The following is a 5086-nucleotide window of genomic DNA, read 5'->3' as shown; positions in this document are numbered from 1 at the left end:
TCGGTCACCATGGTGTCCACCGTGAACCGATCTAGCGAGCCAGCATCCAGCACCCATTCACCCCACGACCAGGCCTGTTGCAAAGAGACAGGAGGGCAAATCAGAAGCCTGGACAGGTAGAAGATGATGGCTGCAATGCTAACCACACTTTCCTGAGAGTAAGCCCCAGTGAACAAAATAGGACTTACTTCTGAGTACACCTGGTTAGCCTCGTGCCCGATGGGTACCAAGCCCAAGGATCGACTCTAGACGCTACGGGGACGATTGGCCATTCAGAACCTTCCAAGGTTTTGTGGGAAAATCTAAACTAGGGATTCTTAACCAGGGTTATCCATACCCTTTGGAGGTACCAGAACACAATGAGGGAGGTATGGGACTCAGGCTGCAATCCTAACCACACTTTCCTGAGAGTAAGCCCCATTGAACAAAATAGGACTTACTTCTGAGTAGACCTGGTTAGGATTGTGCTCTCAATCTCTGAACAATTTAAAAAAATTGTTGTTAGATTAGGTGATTAACTATTACCATTATTTATATGGATAAGATTATTAAGTATCACCACTGTCAATGCAGATTGAGGCATTCTGATCCTTGCTATCCATATGTAAAGTAGAACCCCGCTGCTGACAAAATAGTGGTACCTAATAGGACTGGTGATGATGCTGATTCCTACAGACTAGTGAAGAAGGTATGGGGACACACTGGGCAATCTATGGGGGGTGGGGGGTCTGTAATAGTAAAAGGGTTAAGAACCCTGAACTAAGCAGTGTGCGTTTAAAATCATGGGTTCAATATCTGTACATTCTAACTACTTTGGCACACATGCATTCCACCTTTTCATCCAACTTCACAAATAATATCTGGTTTCTTTTGCATATGACATACCCTACTGCCTTTCCAAAGACTGGGGCTGGCCTTCTGAGGTGAGGGGAGGTTGTACACAGCCTGCCCAGGCCTCAGAAGGTCTTTGAAATGCACTTCCAGCTTTGGTTGAAAACCAGGGGTGTCTTCAGGACTCCAGAAGGTCTCCAGGAGGCTTTATGAGGTGCAGGGACACTGCAGGCTACCTCCTTGCACCTCAGAAGGTCAGCCAGAGTCTTCAGAAAGACATTTTGTGAAAACCTGGAAGTGCCTCTCCAAAGGCTCCGGCTGAACTCAGAAGACCTCCTAGACACGACTTCCAGTCATGCCTGGGAGGTCCTCTGAGGTCCTCCAGTGGTTGGCAACCTTCAGTCTCGAAAGACTATGGTAGAAGCCTACAGCACCCGGTATTCCCAAGCGGTCTCCCGTCCAAGTACTAACCAGGCCTGACCCTGCTTAGCTTCCGAGATCAGATGAGATCAGGCATGTGCAGGGCAACAGTTGCTGCTCCAGTGTGGGCTTGCAATCCATGTTGAGACAACTCCATGGATAAGGAGGACCATCTGGTACATTCAGGTCTGGTTAAGGCATGAGGGTGGAGGGCAAAGGCGAGTCAAGCACTTACAATCCTGTTGGGGGGTGGGACGCTCCCCACCAAACACTCCAGCCGTGCCTTGGCCCCCACTGCAGTCTGCAGGCTTGGTTCCGCGCCGATAATGGGTGGCCCTGAGGAAAAGACAAAAATGACGGATGCAATCAGGTCTGGTCAGATTTCCGCCAGGCTCACTGCAATAGGTTGCTGTGCATGACCTGGTTCCAAGACCCCTCACCATTCACAGCTACTGCCTTCTCAGCCACTCCAATGCGTGGCACGATGGCTTTGCAGACGTACATGCCGGCATCTTCCTGCGTCACAGCCTTGAGGTAGCGCGTTTCCATTGCTCAACACCTGTGGGTACAAGTGAATTCAGATTTATTTACTGAAATGAAGGAATCAGTGCTCTTTTTCCAGCCAAAAAAAGGATACCCGGCCTCAGTTATCTAACCAGGGAACAGAACATCCTAAACCTAAGGCCTGTTTGGACAGAAGGGCTTCACAATTTTTCTGAGGATTCAAAGTGGGTGGGTCTCCTGGTGCCACAACCAAAACTGTGTCCTGTGTGTTCACCAGGCTCAGTTCAGGTGGGGAGGAAGGCAGAAAGGGGTGCCCCCCGTTGACCTTGGCAGACAGTCAGAATAAAGCAAAGGTTCTATATCTCTCTTACTACCATCATGGTCTTCCACCTGGCCCACTGTGCTACGAGACAACAGGAGGGGGTAGAGGTTGGTGTTCCCAGATTTGTGTTTGGTAAATTACACACAACTTGGGAACCTGAACTCCTGGTTTAAGTCACTGACCACACTAGATCCCTTCCTGGTCCAGGCTAGGGTGAGAGGTGGACTCCCCGCCCAGGTACAGGTGAAAGAGGCATCAGAACCAACACCTACAGTCAGGGGCTTGGGCTGGGCTCCAACTGCAGGAAAAAAGAGGAAAACAGGGGTTAGGGGGGCCCATCGCTCAGTAGTAGAGACCTGCTTTCCATGCAGAAGGTCCCAGGAGTGGATTTTCTTTTTTTTCTTTTAAAGACAGCGCTTGCCTTCTTTGTGAATGGCTTTTTGGTTGACAAGCAGTTCATTAAACATTCTTCTTAAAATCTGCAGTTTTATACACTGCTGTCTTCAATAGTGTGAATGAACCTGTGTTTATGCATGTATTAAATAGTTTGTTTTTAAAAAATTTGTATGTAGATACACATCTGCCTGTGCTGCTTCATACAAGTACTTATAAAATTAATTGGGGGGAGCTTTATAGTCAAGTCAATTAAGGGTCTTGATCCATCTGCATAATGTAAAAAAACAAATTAAGCATGCTTTCTTGCTTCAGAAATGGTTATTTTTACTCATATGCAAATTGATGCAAAGGTAATGGATATATTAGTCACCTCGCTCTAATTGGGTGCAAACCCAGCTGTGAATGTGTCAAAAATATGGCACAAATGCCTAATTTTACCACGATGATGGTCGCAGGTTGGAGGCCTTTGAGGTCTACCTGCTGGAACGGCAAGTGGGGTTACAGGAGAGAAGATCCTGGCGGGAGGAGCCCCACATCTGACCTGCCCACACTCAGTATCTGGCACCAAGGTCACCCTCGTCATCTCCTTGTCCATCCTCCTCTTCCAAAGTGTTCCCACCTATCCCAGGATACACAGACCCAACCTGCCTCCTTCACTTACAATGCACATCCACCAGTGTGCTGCCGACGGCATTCGAGCCCTCGCACGACACGGGCTCCATGAAAAACGATTGATTGACTATCGCCTCATAGCTGTCCCCGTTGGCCACCGGAATGGGCACACCTCCTTTGGCCCACCTGCGAAGGCATGCACTGGCATCAGACGAGCCCGGCTCATTGTAATCCCCAAAGCTGCCAGTAGAGGGCATCGCAGCAACATCACTATTGCTGTGTGATCTCTGGGAGGTTGGAGTCTGTTGGCCTTTTTACCTGTTGCCTGTCAGCTCCGGGTTGGAGGTGGCCATGCAGAGAAAGCTCACTTTGCCACCCTCGGCGACCGTTTGCGGCTGCACCGACAGCATGACGACAGGGGGATCTGCAAGAAAGAGGAGCAGAGAGGCTGAAAACTCAAGAAGGGGGACGGAACCCACACCAATGTGCCCATCCCATCCCAGATCTACTCAGGCCTGGCCTATGTATTAGCTCCTACCCCTACATTTGCCTCCACTCACCCATTCTTGCCCTTGTCTCTCCCTCTTTTTTGCCTTCCCTATCATCTTGCACTGTAAGCTCTTTGGGGCAGAGGACTTGTCTAAGACGCAACTCAGCAAGGTGCCAGGGGATCAGATGTTGAGGTATGAATAATAATGGAAGGTAACCCACATTCCGCTCCAAGAACAAACACAAACACGGTCTCATTTATGCAAATATATTTGCTGACTTGGGCAAGATTGATCTGGCGGCTGCTGCTGATCACCTCGGGGAGAGACAAGGGCATTGAAGCGTCACCTCCAGACCCCTGAAATTCCCAATTGATCCTCCCCCAATTATTTGCACTGAGGCAGGCTACATGCAGGAAGGGGCTTGCGTGAATTCTTCCAGACAGGATAAATTTCACATACAGAATAAGCATGTCAGGGCAAAGGGGTCTAGCATAGCTAGAACCAAGCCACTTTTCTATGCGCATGGATTTGCTTTCTTGCTACCAAGAGGCATATAAGCACATGTGCCCGCACCTGGGGAGACAAGACCATTGTACACTTCGCTGAGCTCCTTGGAGGAATGATGGCAAGAAATGTCATATTATGTATCTGTCCCCAGAAGTAAAAATTGAATCGTATGCACAATCACGGAAGAGAGTCTCCTCTGTAGTGCAGCAATTTTCAAAGCTTTTCTTTGCACAACACTCTATGACAGGGGTTCTCAAACTTCTCAGGAGTAAAATTCCCAAGGTACGTTCTTGTACAAGAGGCAGGAACAGAGCCCAGGTTGATTGCAACCCACTTCTTGTGATTGTGGAGTCACCAATTTGGACTTGGACAGAAAGGCAGAATTGGGGAAAGGAGGAAGCACCTGCTTCACGACTGCCCTGCCAGTCATCCCAGGGGTGTTCATACTGGTGTATGAGAAGGACGCTCAGCGGTGAATGTCTGGGCCAAGACTTTCCTCCCTATACCTTTGTGAATGGCCTGAGGCAGGGGGAGGTCCTCTCATCCAAGTTTTGGGGTGCAATCCTATCCTGCGCTGGTACAGGCAAGCCAGGAGGCTTATGCTGCATCCAGTGCAGGATTATGGCCAGAAGCAGCTTAGCCAGAGGCAAGGGAAAATTTTTCCCTTTACCCCTGGGTAACAGCTGCTGGCCAGTATGGGTCTCCTTGAATTTGTACCACTTCTGGAGGTGGCACAAATCCAAGGAGAGCGGAGTGGCTTCAAACTGCTCCGTTCTCCCTGGGAACAGGGGTTGGGATCTGGCATAACTGCCGGATCCCAGCCCGACTACCTCTCTCTGCCCGCCCACCCCCGCCCACCCCCGGGGCTGCCCACTGCTCACCCACACCCCACCCAGGAATGCCTCTGTCCTCCCTCCTCCCTGCCGCCCCCTGCCTCCCCCACGCCTACCTTTCACTCTTGCATCGGCCCACCCAGGCCATCGCAAGACTCAGCAGGGAAGCC

The 5086-nt window shown here is 50.1% G+C and overlaps 1 pseudogene; it reads right to left on the bottom strand.

Annotated features, from left to right (window-relative positions):
- Positions 1-1253: 1253 nt before the first annotated feature.
- LOC136661943 (5S ribosomal RNA) lies at positions 1254-1370 on the bottom strand (annotated as a pseudogene).
- Positions 1371-5086: the final 3716 nt, after the last annotated feature.

This window comes from Tiliqua scincoides, chromosome 10, assembly GCF_035046505.1.
Source record: "Tiliqua scincoides isolate rTilSci1 chromosome 10, rTilSci1.hap2, whole genome shotgun sequence".
Lineage (NCBI taxonomy): Eukaryota > Metazoa > Chordata > Lepidosauria > Squamata > Scincidae > Tiliqua > Tiliqua scincoides.
Note: the sequence above shows the minus strand (reverse complement) of the source record. Positions and strands in the feature narration are given on the sequence as shown.